At 39.2% G+C, this 20,189-nt stretch overlaps 1 protein-coding gene across 1 annotated transcript in view; it reads left to right on the top strand.

Annotated features, from left to right (window-relative positions):
• KLHL32 (kelch like family member 32) overlaps positions 1-20,189 on the top strand; it is a 224,746-nt gene that overhangs the window by 65,026 nt on the left and 139,531 nt on the right. The window lies entirely within an intron of this gene.

Raw genomic sequence — 20,189 nt, forward strand, 5'->3', positions numbered from 1 at the left:
TCAGTTATATCTCAGTAAAGCTGGAAAATTTTTTTTAAAAAGCAATCAAAGGTTATGTGTCATGTGTTGCAGTCTCTTTCACTAGTGGCTTCTCTGAGAGTGATGGTGACTAGCTGAGGATACATAAGTCCATCCAAGTAATGTTGAGCAGAGCTGAATGAAGGGGTACTGAGCCAGAGGTAGCAGGAGAAATTAAGGGCCCTGCGACCTAGGGTGTTTGTGAGAAATGGGGATGAGGCAGCCTCCACCCTCTTCGCTGCATAGCCCCTCTGACTTGGGGGCCCCAGTGTGGGCAGCCCTAGGCTCTGGGCTACCCTGTAGGTTCTGGAAGCTGTTTGTTTAACATTTGCTGTCTCTATCTTCCATCTCTGTGAATGCCTACACTTTCTGGTCAAGGAAGCAGATGTCTTGACTGTCTAACATAGCTTCGCATATGTGATGGTAAAGTGATTCAAATATGACATTTTGGAAAGTTAAATATTTGAGTATCATTTTCCATTAGAGCCTCAGTGTGCTCTGCCTATTTAATTTTTAGCTTTGAGAGAAGAGGATAAGGCCCATGATAATAAAAGTGTATTCTCTGTATTTTGATAATCATACTCTCCCAGTCATGATTTGATTAAAATGGCATTAAAGACTATTAAATGAGTATGTAATATGTAATTACAAATAAATGTTTTTTAAAATTCAATAAGCATACCTACTATTTTCTAGATGCAGAATGAAGCCACATTGTGGTAGGAGATACAGACAAGTGAACAGATAACCACAGTGTAGTGTAATTATATTAATGTTTGGGTGGCGTTGGGGGGGTGGGCCTTGTTTTTAATCCCTCTTCCTCTCTCTGGCACTCTCAATCACTAATAACAGTCATAATAACTACCACTAATTACATATGTACTATCCTATAGATACTTATTCTAAATGCTTTATGTGTATCAATTCCTTTCATTCTTTGAAGAAACCTACAAGATGGATGGTATTATTATTAAATATTATTGTCATTGGTGTCGTCATCATTATCATCATCATCACAACCATCATCATCTCCATTTAAAAAATAAAGAAATGGAGGAGTTCCCGTCGTGGCAGAGTGGTTAACGAATCTGACTCAGAACCATGAGGTTGCGGGTTCGATCCTGGCCTTGCTCAGTGGACTAAGGATCCGGTGTGGCCCTGAGCTGTGGTGTAGGTTGCAGACAAAAACTCAGATCCCGCGTTGCTATGGCTCTAGCGTAGGCTGGTGGCTACAGCTCCGATTCGACCCCTAGCCTGGGTACCTCCATATGCTGTCCCATGGCCCAAGAAATGGCAAAGAGACAAAAATAAATAAATAAATAAATAAATAAATAAATAAATAAAAATAAAGAAATGGAGACTGAAATAGTGCATGTTAAGGGCATGGAAGCAGTTAGGCGAGAGCTGGTAGAGGCCTGAACTGGGTGGGGAGCAGACATGAAGAGAAGAAGATGTGTGTGAGGCATGGTGTTGGGGAGGGAGAATCCCCAGGACCACGCAATAGATGGTGAGGCAGAGGAAAACCCTGAAAATGTGTGAGCGCCTGACTGGAGGACCAGGAGTGGTGGGAGCAGGGGTTGCCCACACTCACCTCAGAGGTGAGGAGGGTGTTAGGAAAAGAGCACCATCTTGAAGGAAGCTGTACCACTGAAAGAGCCAGCGGGAAGGCTGAGTGAGGGCTTTAAGTTCCCCTTGAGGGCCAGATCTTTTCTGATCCTTGCCTCCCCAGAGTCCACTACAGTGGACCCTCCATGTTTATTCTCCAGGCTACAATCTGACTGGAACAGTTTCCTGCTGTGTCATGTGGGTGGGGCCTCACCAGTCTCTTCTCAGAGCATCTCCCTCAGAACACCCATTATATGTACTCTCTGTTTAACACATTAGTTCCTCTTATTTCTTTCTCTCTCTCTCTTTTTCTTTTTCTTTCTTTCTTTCTTTTTTTTTTTTTTTTTTTTTGTCTATTTAGGACCACACCTGCAGTATATGGAGGTTCCCAGGTTAGGGGTCAAATTGGAGCTGCAGCTGCCAGTCTACACCACACCCCCATCAATGAGGGATCCAAGCTGCATCTGTGATCTGCTCCACAGCTCACAGCAATGCTGGATTCTTAACCCACTGAGTGAAGCCAGGGAGCTGACCCGAGTCCTCATGGATATAGCTGGGCTTGTTAACTGCTGAGCCATGATGGGAACTCTTCATTTCTATTTTTTTTCTTTTCTCGCTGCTGAGGCATATGGAGTTCCTTGCCTGGGATAAGATCCAAGCCCAGTTGCTGTCTATGCCAAAGCTGTGTCAACACCGGATCCTTGACCCACTGTGCCTGGCCGGGGATTGAACCTGCAGCCCAGCACTCCTAAAATGCTGCCAATCCCGTTGTACCAGAGTAGGAACCCCAATTATTCTCATTTCTTAAGCAGATTTCCTATGAAGATTTGAAGGTAATAGCACTGCTGACATTAAAACATATAAATGAGATCATTGTTGGGTTTTTGCTGTCTCATTTGGTATTTATATAGACTCCATTAAATTTCTGATTTTCAAAAATCATCTGTAAGACACATTGTGTTTATCACTTTGACAGTAAACAGCAACATACCCTTGCCAGTTATTTCGCTTCCAGCCGTTGAGCCTGCAGCCTCCTGCCTTCATTCCCTGCCTATTCCTGAGCCTCCGTGGATTCTCCGAGCTCCCAATATGCTTCTAGTAAACTATCTTTTTGCTTCAACAGATAAAATTAGCACTAATGTTAAATGTACGTTGTATACAGTCAAATGCTATCTGTATAAATATTAAAGGACTTTCATAGTCCATTTTTGTCTTCTGTTCAGTCACCTCTGCCACAGCTTTCTTGCAGGAACCTTCTGGGCTCAATACTGTAATGAGGATTCACTCTTTTGATCCACAGGATTTTGTCACATTCTGATAGGTATAGTTCTCAATAATTAAACTTCACCAGGAATAGCTTAGAACTAACCTCCTTTTCAGAAAAAAATGAATAAAGATGGAATTCCTGTTATGGCGCAGAGGAAACGAATCTGACTAGGAACCATGAGGTTGCAGGTTCAATCCCTGGCCTTGCTCAGTGGGTTAAGAATCTGGCATTGCCGTGAGCTGTGGTGTAGGTCACAGATGTGGCTCGGATCTGGCGTTGCTGTGGCTGTGGCATAGGCTGGCAGCTATAGCTCTGATTAGACCCTTAGCCTGGGAACTTCCATATGCCGCAGGTGCAGCCCTGAAAAAAAAAAAAAGAAAAAAAAAAGAATAAATAGTAAATAACCCTTAAATCCTTCAATACATAATTATATTCAGTTTATCTTTTTAATGCTTGCTGTAAGCATATAGATATCTACTACTGTTCTAAAGAGCAATTTGTTACTCTACATTTATTTAATTGGTGCATGAATGTCACTAAAATTAAATCTCATGATGTTCAATATTTTCCATAGTCCGTTTTACATTGGCCTGTTCTGTGATGAATTACTTTGCTTGAGGCTAAATAAGCACTAGAGTTCTGTGGTTATTGGGGCGCTTATGCTGATGCAGCAGCCTTGCTAGTTCTTGCATATTCACACACTTCCATGTTCTTTCCTTTCCCTACCATCTGCATTTTGTGTATCAATCACAGAGGCACCGGAGTATCATTTTCATAGTACACAGATTTATGCATTACGTGGTAAACTGATTATAGCTTTCCATCACATGGATACTTGCTTTAACCTCTACTGTTCTCATATCTGTTCATAGAAATAGTTAAAAAGTAGAACAATATCTATTAGTGATTGAAGACTATGGCTGGAGGATGAGGTTTAAACAGTACTGAAGATATTGTCGAGACTTTAGTGGGAAGGGGAGACTCAAGGAAGTTTAAAAAGACTAACGGGAAGATTCTACTGGGCAGATTAAAAAGACTATTGGAAAGTAATTCAGGTATATGATGTTTTTAAAATATGTATTTCCTGGAGTTACCCTTGTGGCTCAGTGGCTTAAGAACCTGACATAATGTCTGTGAGGATGCAGGTTTGATCCCTCCCTCGATCAGTGGATTAAGAACCAAGCATTGCCAGGAGCTATGGTGAAGGTTGCAGATGTGCCTTGGATCCCATGTTGCTGTGGCTGTGGTGTAGGCCAGCAGCTGCAGCTCCAATTCACCCCTATCCTTGGAACTTCCATATGCCACAAGCATGGCCCTGAAAAGAAAAGAAAAGAAAAAAAATAAAATGTTTATTTCCCTTTTTGTGTGAGTTTTTATAGCAAGACCACCAAGAAAATAATTTATTTGTAGGTGGTAGTTATCTGTTTTCACTGTATTTGGTTACATTTTGGGATGAGGAACTCCTGGCCACAGAAAAGATAAAAACCAAATATTAAGACCATCTTATCCCTGCTATATTCTTTTTCTGATGGTAAACATTTCACTCATGCAGCTATGAAATAATTTACCTATAATATCTTTTATTTGTAATATTTTAAACATTTCCATGTTCATTTTCTTAGGTAGTACTTTGTACATAATATTTAATTGTATTTAATATTTTAATATAGTATTTATTACTACCTCACAAATCAATGTACTTCTTTCTTTCTTTCTTTCTTTCTTTCTTTTTTTTTTTTTTTTTTTGCTTTTTAGGGCATGCTTGTGGCATATGGATGTTCCCAGGCTAGGGGTCAAATCAGAGCTGCAGAGATCCAAGCCATGCCTGAAACCTACACCACAGCTCATAGCAACACTGGATCCTTAACCCACTGATTGAGGCCAGGGATCAAACCCCATCCTCATGGATACTAATCAGGATTGTAACCTTTTGAGCCACAGTGAGAACTCTCTATTACTTAAAGTTTTAAGGACAGATTAACTCCATGATTGATAAAGATGCCGAATGGTGCATAAAATTCACTACTTTCTCCACCCCATAGGTATTTACTGAGCGTCTACTATATTAAAAAAATGTTTGTGTTTGATGTTGCAAAGGATACAGAAAACATCACCACTGCAGCTTCTGCATCAGAGGTGAAGGTGGTGACATACCTTGGGAATATTGGAAATTGCATATCAGGAGGGAAAAGAGAGAGCAGAAAAAAAATGTCTGTGGTTAGAACCTAAAAGATGCCTTTAGTCACATGGCAGAAAGGTAATGAGAGGATGGCCAAGGGGGCAAAAAAAGAAGAGTCAAAGATGTATAAAGATAACTAGCATGTACATTTTCCTCAAACCCTGAAAAGAAAAGGGTTTCAAGATATTAACATATTCTGCAGAAGACCAAGGAGGATGCAGAAAAAAATTCACTGTTGTTAAAGAAGTTGATCTCAGTAGTGTGGGAAGGGAAGCCAGAACCTGAGGGGTGATGTATAAAAATATTGATCAGTGCCGCTTGAGGTCCATGGAACTCTGCCAGTCTGTGAAATGCTTGTTAATGGTCCATGGTGCTGAGCTACTGAGTATGTGAATCAGCTACATCACGAAACACTATGTTAGTTCAACCGCCGTTTTTTTCACAGGAAGCCTTTCTCAAGAAAACAAGCAGTGATTTTATTTGTGTTCTGGCAGGGATTTTTCACCTTGTGTCAGATGGGAGAAAAGCAGTTCGAAGACAGCCTACTTTGAGGAGCAGTGACACAAATAATAGCAATGTAGCTATATGCACCACTCCATTTTTACTTTTATTTATTTATTTTTCCTTTTATGGCTGTACCAGCGGCATATGGAGGTTCCCAAGCTAGGGGTTGAATTGGAGCTGCAGCTGCCGGCCTATGCCATAGCCATGGCAATGTGGGATCTGAGCTTCATCTTTGACCTATAGCTGCAGCTTCCTCCAACACTGGATGCTTTAATCCACTGAGTAAGGCCAGGGATTGAACCTGCATCCTCACTGACACTATGTCGGGTACTTAACCTACTGAGCCACAATGGGAACTCTTTGTTGTTGTTGTTATTTTCTTTTTCTTTTTAGGGCCACACCCGCAGCATATGAAAGTTCCCGGGCTAGGGGTCAAATCAGAGCCACAGCTGCCGGCCTATACCACAGCCACAGCAACTCGGGATCTAAGCCACATCTGCGACCTACAACACAGCTCACAGCAATGCCTGATCCGTAACCCACTGAGCAAGGCCAGGGATTGAACCCGCATCCTCTTGGATACTAGTCAGGTTCGTTACTGCTGAGCCATGACAGGAACATAGAGAACTCCTTGTTAATGGTTTCTTTTGCTATGCAGAAGCTTTTGAGTTTGCTGTAGGCCCACTTGTTTATTTTTGCTTTTGTGTCCTTTACTTTTGATGTCAAATCCAAAAAATTATCACCAGGATTGATGTCCAAGAGCTTATTGCCTGTTTTCTTCTAGGATGTTGAGAGTTTTTGTCATGAAAGGATGTTGAATTTTGTCAAATACTTTTTCTGCATCCATTGAAATAACTGTATGGTTTTTGTCTTTTATTCTAATAATGTGGTTTATCACACTTAATTAGCATATGGTGAACTATCTTTACGTCTCAGGGATAAATGCCACTTGACCATGGTGTATCATCCTTTTAGTGTGCTGTTGAATTTCACTCGATAATATTTTGTTGAGGATTTTTACATCTGTATTGATCAGGGATATTAGCCTGTATTTTTCTTTTCCTGTAGTGTCCTTATTTGGCTTTGATGTGAGGATAATAGTTGCCTTGTAAAACGAGTTTATGGGTAATCCCTCCTCTTCGGGATTTTGGAAGAGTTGAGAAGGATTGCGTTTAATTCTTCCATATGGTTGGTAGATCACCAGGGAAACCATCTGGTCCTGGGCTTTTCTTTGTTGGAAGTTTCTCGATTACTGATTTAATCTCCTGGTTTGTTATTGGTCATTTCAGATTCTGTTTCTTAATAATTCAGGTCTTGGTAGGTTTTCCATCTTCTGTCAGGAGATGGGAATAGATGCAAGGATTCTAAAAGGGGGCTATTAGAGTAGTACGGGAACAAGGCATATGGGGCTGGAGGTGGTAAGGATTATTGGATGCATTTTGAAGGAGGAGCTCAGGGAATGTGATGGTCTCTGAGTGTAAGAGAAAGGGGTGTTGAGGCCAACTCCAAGGCATTTGCCTAAGGCACTGGAGGGGCAAAGTTATCATAAATGATAGGATTAGGGAGGTTGTGGAAAGTTTTGTAGTCCTTTGGTTATGTTAACAACAAAAAATAGGCTTTATGACATGTTATCTAGTAGTTGTGCACACATGGTCTCTCCCTCACCAGATGGAGACCTTCTTGGGAGGAAAGGTTTTGGTCTTCATCACAGGATCTTGTTCACTTTGTTGCCCTCTGCCTAGCGCAGTGCTTCACCCATGGTTTATACTCACTGGGCATTTGAGGATGAATATACTGATAAATTATAGTTTACTTGCATTCTGGAGTCTGGAAGTGTAGACAAGGAGAGTTGTGTTTCTCTAACGGTGATGGGTTTTGTACAGATTTGTCACCAGCGAACCTATTGACTAGAAGTAGCGTATTATTATCTTCGTAATGAAATCATACGAAAGTCTTTAGTCTCTGTGGGGCTGAAACATCCAGCAAATAGTTTTTTTTTTTTTTTTTTCTTTTTAGGGCTGTACCCACAGCATATGGAGGTTGCTAGGCTGGGGGTTGAATTGGAATTGCAGCTCCCAGTCTACACCACAGCCACAGAAATGCCAGATCTGAGCCGAATTGTGATCTACACTACAGCTCACAGCATCGCCAGATCCTGAATCCACTGAGCAGGCCCAGGGATTGAACCCGAATCCTCATGGATACTAGTTAGGTTCGTTACAGCTGAGCTACAGCAGGAACTCCAGCAAATAGTATTTTTATGTGCACAACTTTGTGCCAGACCAAGAGCTGGTCTGAAAGCACTAGCTGGAAGCCTCTTCTGGCTTGATAGGGGCCAAAGCATGCACACTTTAACAGGAAGATGAGAGTGCCAAAATGATAGACTTGTGCCAATGATAATAGTAATAGTAATAATATTTATCAAAACCATCCCCATTTGATTCTGAAAACAGCCATTTAGGTAAATGTTTTTATTCCTGGTTAAAACACCAGGCTCATGACAGTAGCTGACTTGCATAGCTTTATATATTTGGCTCTCAGCTACCTGGGAGAAGAAATCAGATTTTTTTCCCATCTCCTGTATTATCTAGCAAAGTGCTTTGAGTGCAGTATCATAATGAATGTTATTGCTGAATTGAATGGGTGAATAAATAAATGATTTTGAAGGATGGAGGAAACATTGGTCTGCAGTTATCTGGGAGACTTCTTGGAAGAGGAGGACCTTACCCACACAGTGTAAGTTCCAGGAGTGCATTCCAGGGTGGGGAAGCAGTAAGGTAGTCCTGGAGGTCGAGGGCAAGAAAAGATCATGAGAGCTCCTCCTGTCCTGTGGTAACTAGTACCAATGAGTTATTCAGTCTCACATGACTGTGACATCACCAGATGTGATAATTATTCCTACTTACCCATATGAAGGCTAAGACTGAAGATGTGGGAAAGTATCCTACAATTTCATGGTAATTAAGTCACAGAGCAGCAATGCAGAGCCAAGGCTGGCACTTCCAAAGCCTACGTGTAATCATGTTTCCACTGTGACACAACGGCACCCTGTCCCTTTCCTTCTGCTGGCAAAAGGGAGGAGGATCCTGCCACAAGCTCCACTTCTGTCGGTTCCTCCCCTGAAAACACACCAGGGCTTGGATGTGTTTCAAGTCCTGACATGAGTCTGGGGTATCCCCTCCTGCCTCTAATAATTTCACTTTTAAGGTATCACATTTAAAAAAACCCTTAATTTAAAAAATATGTCACACAGCCATGAGCAAGAAAGAATATATTTTGTATTCTAATAAAGAGCTCAGATTTTAAAGGAATTAATTGTAGAGGCATTATGGTTTTAGACAAAATCAATCTGGTTTATAACGGCTTAGTTCAAATATTTTCTGACTGAGTCTGTCCTTGGACAAGTGGCTTTTTCTCTAAGTTTTGTTGTCTCCTCCAGTTGTAAAAGTAGGTGAATTACCTCATGGAGCGAATGTGGAAATTAAATGGAATAGTAAATGTTAGGTATAAGCCAAAGGTCTGAAATATACTGGATGCTAAATTGATGGTTTACTAGTATTAGCGGTGGCTTTTATTTTCCAAGCAGAGGAGAGCAGAGTTTTGGTTTTTAAATTCTTTAAGGAGGCAGCATTGCTTTAAGGCTACTCAGCAAAGATAACTTTTGCCAATTTTGTCTGTTTTTTAGATTTCAAGTGAAATGATTTTTTCCCTAAGGCAGTATTTTAAGATATAAATCTTTAATCTTTTGAAATGTGCCAAGCTCTCCAGTCACCCACATTTTTCTTCACTGAATTTACTGGCCACGGAATTGCTTCTGCTTTAATTTAAAATCCAGGATGTGGAGTTCCTATTGTGGCACAGCAGAAATGAATCCAACTAGTATCCATGAGGACACGGGTTTGATCCCTGGCCTCAGTCAGTGAGTTAAGGATCCAGCATTGCCGTGAGCTGTGGTGTAGGTCGCAGGTGCAGTTTGGATCTGGCATTGCTGTGGCTGTGGCGTAGGCTGGAGGCTGCAGCTCCAATTTGACCCCTAGCCTGGGAACTTCCATATGTTATTGCCCTAAAAAGCAATAAAGTAAAATAAAATAAAATCCAGGATAACTGTACATATAATTTTAAATGTTTGAAAAGTGGTTTGTGGGATTACTAAGAATGCAAGTGAAATGTTCCCTTGCTTTATATTTTATGAAAGGGGAATTTGTTTGTGTGTCTTGTTGCCGTTGTGTTTACTGTTTTGAACAGACTTTGCTTTCCACTTTGAATTCCTTGTTTGATGGAAGTTAGTTGAGTTCTTGCTGGATAGTAGCAAAGAAGCCTGACTATATTTCATGCTCACACCTACCCAAAGTATTATACGATTTCATATTTAAGAGCAGTTTTGACAGTGTGTAAGAAACTTCCTGACCTTAATCCTAGTGTCTTTAAAATGTAGGCAGAGATTAGCGTTCAGGGGCAATTTGCATTCCTCATGAAATCGGGTTGATACCAATTCTGGGAACTGAGAGACATTGTCACTCAGATGGCCTCACACACAGGCTACTCTGTCTCCATCCTGCAGCCTGTGAGGACTTCTTTTCAGCCTCATACAGAAAAAGCCAAAACAAGCAAACTGAGATGGCCCAAACAAGCTACTCTTTTTTCCCCCTGATTTTGGGGCCAGAAAAGAATTGGGCAGTTTTTTTTTTTTTTTTTTAAGTGAGCATACAGGAAAATATATGACACCTAGGTCATGCTCCTGGCTCATTGAAGATTATCAATAAAAACAGGAGTTCTCTGGTGGCCCAGAGATTAAGGAACTGACGTTATCATTGTTGAAGCGCAGGTTTGATCCCTAGCCCAGGAACTTCTAACTGCCTCAGGTGTGGCCAAAAATAAAGAAGATGATCAATAAATGAAAAAATAGTAGAAACAATGGTAGCAGTTGTAGAACAGATAGAGAGCTAAGGACTGTGATTGCAGAAACAACTCTGGTAGGTTCTGGTATGGCTGGTAGAGCAGGGCTGATGGTATTGGAAGAAAATCAGTTTTGTACGTATGTCTGTCCCTACTCCAACCACCTTGCTCTCTCAACCCTGGGCTTTGCCCATAATTAGTACAGCAAATACTTTTGAAAACATTTGTGAACATCATTCAGATCATCACAAAATATTTCATAAATTGAGTCCTATAAAGAGCTTTGTTCCCCTAAATTATTTCTGTTGATGTATCATATTATCTTAGAGAAGAATTTCTTATCTTTTCTCAATTTTGTGTGTACATGAGTGAACAAAGTACTCCAGGAAGTATTTTATTAAAGAAAAAACACCTGTAAATATCCTGTATATTGTATTTGATTCTAATATTGGGGGAAAAAATCCAAATGGCTTTAAACCTGGCCAGCTAGGGAAGGAAATAGCATTTTTTTTACACCTAATAAAGCTAACCTAGAAGGATGAAAAGTACATTACTCTGTATCTCTTATCAGTCTTTTCTTACCCCTTTTACTTTTTCTGAGCAGCAAAACTGTCACTAGGTTCACTGAGTCTTTTGGACAACAAGTTAAGACATGTGGAGTCTCAAGGTTACCATTATTTACTGGAGATTTTCCAGCAAGGCAAAAAGCAAATATTTGTGCCTGTGTGGAAGTATTTTCTGGACTTTAACTCTCATATCTGGTATATCTGGCAGTCTGCTTATAATAGGATTCTGCTTCTAGTTGGTAAATGAGCGAGTCCCACTGGAGCATTATTGTGTCGGGAGTGGGGGTGGGGGTGGGGGTAGGAATGGGAGGAGGGACAGTGTTGGAACACGATGTGTTTGTGATGTATGCCGTGATTTCCTTGCTGGGTTGTTCATCTCTTGTCTAGCCAAGTCCACATTAAATTCCATTTGGTTAGCATTTGAGGCCCTATAATAAAATTTCTAGTTTTTATAATGGTAGACATGCTCTTCTTTGAATGCTGCAAGAGATGGTTGCTGAAAAAAATATGAACCATATCTTCATATTATAGCCAAAAGTCAATTTAAAGAAGCTTCATGATAAATCACCTAGAAAAAAAAACAGTGAATTATGTCTTAATGGTTGGAATGAGACAGGCTTTCTAATAGCGATGACAATTATTAATTACTCATCACCAGGTATATGTGTGGTGGGAGCAGATCTCAAAACTGTAATGAAAAGAGTTATGTACTTTTTTATATAATGAATGAAAAATGTCACTTTTTAAAGGCAAAGACTATTAAATTATAAAAATGTTGAATTCCTTTGCCATAAATTTTAAAAACTATAGATTCTTCTAAAACCCTAACTCACTGAGGTGTTTTTTTTCAGATCGATCTTTTATCTTGAATTAAAATTAAGCATCAGGTTCATTGCAAATGATCCCATAGTTATTTAAATGTTAAAGTTCTTTGAAACTTCTTAGTAGAAAAGAGTGTTAATAATATAAGGCTTGACCAGGAAATTAATATCTTTCTTACTAAGTAGTGATTGTTACTCAGACTGTAAAGTCTAAAGATTTATTTATGTCATTCATTTAACCTCTCTGTTAACCAGCCCCAGTACTCTGTGTATTCACATTCCTTATCTTCATTTAATCCCATCAGATGTAGATATTTATATCAACTTCACAGACAAGGAACTTGAGCTTGCTCACTGTTGAGTAATTAAAGATTGAATAACTGCTCCATGCCAGAGTCAAAATCCCAGCTTAGGTCCACATGGCTCCAAAACCCCTAAATTTTCTCTGACACCAAACTCTATGGACCTCAGAGAATTTTCTGTGACAGAATAATGGCCCCAAGATGTCCACATCCTAATCCCTGGAGTCTGTGACTGTTGTCCTGCACGGCAAAGGGACTCTGCAAATGTGATGAAATTAAAGACTTTTAGGTAAGAGATTGTTCTGGATTATATAACTGGGCCTAGTGTAATCACAAGGGTCCCTCAAAGATGGAAGAGAGAATCAGAAGAATCAGAGAGGAGATGTGACCATGGAAACACAGGTTAGAGTGATGTGATTGCCAGCTTTGATGAAAGGGACCATGAGCCAAGAGATGCCCCAGCCTCTAGAAGATGGAAACGTCAGGAAATCAGATTGTTCCTAGAGCCTCTGAAAGGAACACAGTCCTACTGACACCTTGATTTTAGTCCAGTGAAACTCATTTTGGACTTCTGATCTTCAGAACTGAGGGTTATAGATTTGTGTTGGTTTAAGCCACTAAGTCTATGGTAATTTATCATAGCAGCAGTAGGAAACTAATATAAGCATCTTAACAGCAGCAAGTTGCAGTGATTTTTTCTCCTTTAATGTTTTTGTGAATTTTCAGATGTGGTTTCACTTACTGTCATTTCTCTAGCCTCGATTGAAAGGTGAGTTTTGTAACCTTAAATATAAGAAATCCTGTGACTTGTGATTTTGTGAGAAAAGGATATATCTTCTATCCTTCATATAAGTGAAATACAGTAAGTGCTCTTAAAACAAACCTTATGAGGAATAACATTCCTGGTACTTTACGAGGAAAAGATTTGTGAAGTTACGCATTGTAGTAGAAAATGCAAATTTCAATTGTTAGGATATCAGAGCAGTTTGGTATCAGGAAGGCACACTGAGCTAGAATTTTTTTTAAGAATTTCTATTGTTCATTTGCCACATTAGGAAAATTACTTCAGGTTTTGTGCCTTGGTTTCTTTGTGAAATTGCATTAATAGTACCTGCTCTGTTATCTCATTTAAAAAAAATGTGCCGAGATAATATAAATGTCAATGATTCGAAAAGAATAAAAATAGCTACACCAATGGGTAGTGTTTTTGTTATTAATAAGAAGCACACACAAACACACACATTCACAAATTCACATACACGCATACATCAGCTCCAACAGTGGAAGGCCTTGTGTGACCTTTTGACTCCATAGAAGGATAAAGTAACGTTTAATTAATGGTGTTAGTGTTCATTAAGAAATAATTCAATCTTTTCATATAAGCTTCACAAATGTCTTCAGTCAGAATTTATATTAATTTTTCACTGTGCCCAGAGCAGAAATGTTTATCACCTACTGAGGCAAAGAAAGAAAACAGTAAACTATGGGAATCAAGCCAGCTTTGCGACTTGCTGCAACTTACTGAATTAGATTATTTTCCCTTTTGTCACAGGCAATAATTATCAAAATGGATAAAGGGTTATTTTATAAGCTGGTTGTCATAAAGTTTAAAAGTGTGAAAAATTAGCTTAAGTGCAGTGGTTTTTCACGTGGAACTTTGGTGCACCCCTCAGAGCACAGATGTGCCCTGGGATGTGGGAAAACACTTACTATCTGTAAATGTTTCTAGCAGTTTAATTTCTACCTGGGGGCCATGGCATATGGAAGTTCCTGGTCCAGGAATCAAATCCAAGCCACAGCTACAGCAACGCTGGATCCTTAACCTGATGCACTGGGCCGGAGATCAAACTGTATGTACAGTACAGCACAGCAAGCGACCCAAGCTGCTGCTGAGACAACTCTGGATCTTTAACCCACTGTGCATCAGTGGGAACTCCTTTGCCTCGGGGTTTTGTAATGTATGGAACAGATGGGAACAAGATATATCTCCATAATTTATAAATATATAAATATTCAAAATTTTATGCATTTTTTTGTACAATCAAAAAAAAAGTTTGGAGAGTACTAGAATAGTGAAACAGAACACAGAATGTAATGTTCAACATTCTAGCTTTTTTGTGTACTAAGTAGGATTGTGGTGATAGATGTATTCAAGGCCACAGCTTTTTTAGCATTGTTAGAAATCAAAAACTAAGATTAAAGGAAATGACTGACCTTTAAGTGATTGGCAATTAAGTTGAAAAGTTACTCCACAGTTGAGGAAAGAAACCACAGTCTGTAGTCTGTAGACAGCTAACTCAGTTCTACTTGAAAGCATCATCAGGGCAAAGATTTTGGTCTTTCTTATTCCCTGCTAAACCTGCAACACTGCCAGCAGAGTCTAGCATCTAGCAGGCACTCAACTAATAATTACTGAGTGCACCTATGAATTTGCTGGTATTATGTTTCAAGAAGCAACATGCGGAATTCCTGTTGTGGCTCAGCTGTAGCAAACCCAACTAGTATCCATGAGGACCCGGGTTCGATCCCTGGTCTTGCTCTGTGAGTTAAAGGATCTGGCATTACCGTAAGCTGTGGTGTAGGCCTCAGACACAGCTTAGATCCTACATCTTTTGCTGTGGCTGTGATGTAGGCCAGTGGCTAAAGCTCCACTTTGACCTGGGTAACTTCCATATGCAGCAGGTGTGGCCCCAAGAAGACAAAAAAAAAAAAAAAAAAAAAGAAGCAACATGTCATTTTGTTTATAGTTGCAGAATAGCCATAGTAGCATATCATAAACTCTTGGGCTCAAGGTATAGAGTTGTTATTTGATAAAAGCTTGACTCATTTTTATGTCCTTTGCTTGGCTTGTAAGTGGATGACTGCATCTCTCAATCCATGGTACTCTCTTTGACTTTTTGTATTTGTTTTTCTTCTAATTTCTTGTCTGGCTATTTATGGTTTTCTTTATGTATCTGTTTTACTTTGTACCACTATTTCCTCTTTCCTTCATTTTTCTTTTATCTTTTCACTGATATTCCCCTTAAACATCTCTCCCTAAACAAGAGAAACACAGTTTGGCTTTATATTGAGTAGATTTTGAAGTACATATTGATAATTTATCAGTTAGACAAATGGAACTTTAAAAAATTTTTCTCAGACAAAATTCCATAGTATTAAATTAAGTTTTAATAATGTGGGCCTTTGGATATTATTTTGGAATAAGAAAAATGTCTTTTTACCTTTACACTTGACTATCTTAATGTAGATGAAACAGCCTTCACACCTAATTCCCATAAAAATACTTACATTTATTTTTTTTATCTTGGTACTTTTAATTAATTTTTAGTTAAATTAAATATTACCACTCTTCATGTGGCTGAGGAATAGTTAAAATTTTAGTTAAGGAGGAAATTCCTATTGTGGCTCAGCAGGTTACGAACCTGACTAGTATCCATGAGGACATGAGTTCAATCTCTGTCTTTGCTCAGTGGGTTAAGGATCCAGTGTTGCCATGAGTTCTGGTATAGGTTGCAGATGCAGCTCAGATCTGGTGTGGCTGTGGTGTAAGCCGGCGGCTGCAGCTCTGATCGGACCCCTAGCCTGGGAAACCTCCATATGCCATACCCGCAGCCCTAAAAAGCAAATAATAATAATAATAATAATAATAATTTTAGCTAAGAGAAATGTATCTATTTAGATTGTTTTACACATATAATACAATAGATGTAAAACCTTAGCCTATAATAAGTATGAACTATGGATACTGTAAAGCATGTGCATATGGTTAATCATATATAGTACAAAGCTATTCTGATGGAATTTAATCTTTTTGAGATTCAAAAACCACTTGGCATTTTCCCTGCCTTAGGATGTCCAATACAAATTTCAGTTTTCATTTATGTTGCCATGGAAACAATGAGTAAACAAGCTCCTTAGTTTTTTCATTCTAGATAAATAGGAATTGGCTTTTTATGGTGAAATCACGTATATTGCTGTAAACAATATCTAAAAGGATTTAAAATTAAAAGGCAATGAAAACATATAGCAAAATAAACTGATAGATATAGACCGATACATATAATTATCAAGAAGTAAGTAGGTGTGTTTAGAACTTCAAGGATTAACAAGCAGAGCCTGGTTGTGTCTAAAAGGTTTTTTTTTTGCCTTTTTGCCTTTTCTAGGGCCGCTCCCTTGGCATGTGGAGGTTCCCAGGCTAGGGGTCTAATCAAAGCTGTAGCCTCTGGCCTACGCCAGAGCCGCGTCTGCGACCTACACCATAGCTCACGGCAATGCTGGATCCTTAACCCACTGAGCGAGGCCAGGGATCGAACCCGTAACCTCATGGTTCCTAGTCGGATTTGTTAACTACTAAGCCACAACGGGAACTCCTGTCTAAAGAATTTTTATTGAGCTCAGGGACAGTGGCAAAGCTAATTCTAACTGGAAATTTCTGGGTTCTCAGGCTTCTTATCCAAGGTTTAGGTCAACAGTGGGAATACCTTCATCATAACTGGTCTGCTTACCTGTAGGTAAAGATTTGCTGGCAGCATCCTATTGCAGAGAAGGGCTAATGGAACAGATAATGCCAAAACAGAAGACTGGGACTCATGCAAGGATTAAGTAGACAAGAGCATGGAGCACAGAGAAATGAACTGTGCCATGTGTTTTCTGTCCTTGAAGCAGTGAGAGACAAACCAGATAGTTCAGGAAGGCAGAGACCAGAATGTGGCAGAGATGGCCAGATAATCCCCTCCCCTTCTGGAACTGTTGCTTGGAAGCATCTACCTAGTCAGGGACTTCATTTCCTACCCACACCACCTTTGCTTCTAGGTGGGGCCATGGGACTGGTTCTTACCAAGAGCATATGAAGAGAAGGTATAAGTTGCTTACAGGATAAAGTGGTTATGAGCAGATGTTCCTGCTCCACCATGTTTTTCTCTGTCTACAAGCCAAATTAAAAGGACCTGGAGGAGATCAGAGCCCAAAGATGAAAGAACCCTGGCCCTAAAAAGCCGTGTGGATAGTGGCTTACCCAGGAATACTCAACTGGGCTGTGTCATGAGTGAGTGAAGCCATGGGAATTGGGTTTTATCTATTTTAAAGCCACCTAAGATTATAATGTCACATTATCAACAGACTCAACAAATGGATGAAACTGTGACACTGTAGAAAATGGTTATTGATACAATCAGAAGGAGATTTTACATTAAGTATAATTAATTCTAAATGAAGAAAACGTTTTTCATTGCTACATATGTCCAAGAGGGTGAAAAGTAACAAAAACATGAAAAATTATAACACAACATAAGATGACAGATGTTAGACCAAGTATTTTTAGTAATATTTAGTGATAACATTATATATGAACTGTTCAAAGTCATTTGAAAGGTGCAAACTCAGATTGACTGAAAATATAAATCTAATTATATTTTGTTTTATAAGAAACATGCCTTTAAAAATATATTAGTCAGACACTAACAAAGTGAGTGTAATAATATTAATATGGCATAAGCTAGAATTCAAGATGAACAGAATTAGAGGGAACAAAAGGTGATATTCTGTACTGACCAAAGTAACAATCCATCAAGAAGGTGACAGTTATCAATCTGTATCCACTTATTAAAGCTCAAAATATACTAGGAAAATAATAGGATCATAAGGATGAATCAGCAAATCCTCGATCATAGTGAGAGATTTTTAACACTCTTCTTTGCAAAACTGACAGATTATGTAGATTAAAAAAATTAAATGGAGGCTCTAGCTAGCACACATTCAAAACACAAAGTAGATTTGAAAACTGTGGTATAAGTAGCTCATAAAGAACTCATTAAAACAGAAATCAGAGTTAATGGTCTTACCCTCATATACTTGCAATTTTTTTCTCAAAAAGCATTCAATAATTCATGAATTAAAAAGAAAATCAATGTGAAAATTACACAACATTTAAAACTGAATTCTAATTAAAGCATTGATCTTAACATGGATTTGAAGAACAATGTAGCTTTCTTTGAAGTTTGGATTCCCAAGGAAGATGACTCTGAGATAGAGTTTAGTGTGAAGAGGCTTTGGGATCAACACCCACAGAAGGAGGTGGAGAAAGCAGGATTTAGCAGAAGTTGCTCTTTGATGCCAGTCCAACAACAGTCTCAACTGACTCCACAGGGAACGCTGGAGCTAAAATGCCCTTCACTATCGGGTCAAGGTGGCCAGGACATTATATTCTTGCACTGATCAGTCATTGAGTTTGGGCCACCCAGGAAGGGGCAGGATCTTAGACAAGGCACTCTCAGCAGCTGGGCAGTCCCTGAAGAGGCTGGCAGTTGAAGTTTGTCTGCCCACAGTTCTCCCAGCAGCTAGCACCACAGACTTTTCATTGGAGAGAGGTCTGGGGGCCACATCACAGTGTTCTTTCCAAGCCTTGGTGCATTTATTTTAAAATAGGGAAGATCCAGAATAATGAACTATGATTTCAACTCTAAAAGCTGGAATTATAAAATAAACCCTAATAAAATAGCTAGAAGGAAATAAGGATAAAAGCAGGTATTCGAGAAATAGAAAAAAAATTTTTTTATCAGGTATTCATTAACTATTTTTTGACCACACCCACAGCATGCAGAGGTCCTGGACCAGGGATGGAACCCATGGCAGCAACGTCAGATCCTTTACTGCTAGACCACTGGGGAACTCCTTAAGCTTTTATTTATTTATTTATTTATTTATTTTATGGCTGCACATTTGATTCTGAGCTAGGGATAAAATCAGAACTGCAGCTGCTGACCTATGCCACAACTCTGGCAATGCCAGATCCTTTAATCTACTGGTCCCAGCTGGAGATCGAACCCTCACCTCTGCAGTGACCCAAGCTACTGCAGTCAGATTTTTAACCCACTGGGCCATGGTAGGAACTCCTTAACTATCTTTAAAATATGATTTATTTATATAAACTTTGGCCAGATTTACTTAAGAATTATAAAAAAGGAAGAGCCAATGTATAAAAATTGAAAACAACTTTATATAAAAACTGAAAAAGATGTTTGAAGATGAAGAAAAGAAAAATTATTATCAAAGGAACCTTAGAAACTGTGTAGTAATAAACACCAAAACCTTGGTGAATATGTTTCTAGGAAATATAAATTACCAAAATTGGACCAAAAGAAAAGGGGAACTAAAAGATACTTGGGTAGCGGTCATAGCCACACACTTCCTCTGAAAGGCAGTGAGCAGGCCCAGATTTTTTACGTGCTAGTACTATCAACTCTTTGTGTAACAGCAATTGCCCATAAACGTGTTCTAAAGCATAGAAGAAAATCGAAAGCCACACACCTAATTTTTTAAGGCTAGCATGATTCTTTTACCAAGACACGAGTGCAGCAAGCCAAATGAGAACGTAATCTCACTTATGAACGTAGATACAAAAATTGTCAATAAAATAGAGCCAAATCCTATGATTAATTTCCAGTCTTCTTTTTTTTCTAACTTAATCAGAATCTCAGTACTTCCTGTTCCTTGAAACACTTTAGTCACTTGGCTTTTGGTTCTTTTCAGTTTTTTCTTTTTTTGGCTTTTTAGGGCCATACCCACGGCATATGGACGTTCCCAGGCTAGGGGTCGAATCAGAGCTACAGCTGCCAGCCTACCCAACAGCCACAGCAACGCCAGATCTGAGCTGCATCTGCGACCTACACCATAGCTCACGGCAATGCTGGATCCTTAACTCCCTGGGCAAGGCCAGGGATCGAACCTGCAACCTCATAGTTATTAGTTGGATTCGTTTCTGCTGTGCCATGATGGGAACTCCCTTTTCAGGTTTTTATCTCACTCATTGGCGGCTATTTCTTAATACTCTTTACTGGTTTTGCCTTATCCCCGACTTCTTAAAATTGGAGTGGCCCCGACTCAGTCCTTAAACAATTTCTTTGTCTATACTAGCTTTTATAATAGTCAAACTTTCTCATGAATTTACATTATGTGTGTGTGTGTGTGTATATATATATATATATATATATATATATATATATATATATGTATACACACACACAATAGGTATAT

This window comes from Phacochoerus africanus, chromosome 2 (assembly GCF_016906955.1).
Source record: "Phacochoerus africanus isolate WHEZ1 chromosome 2, ROS_Pafr_v1, whole genome shotgun sequence".
Taxonomy (NCBI): domain Eukaryota; kingdom Metazoa; phylum Chordata; class Mammalia; order Artiodactyla; family Suidae; genus Phacochoerus; species Phacochoerus africanus.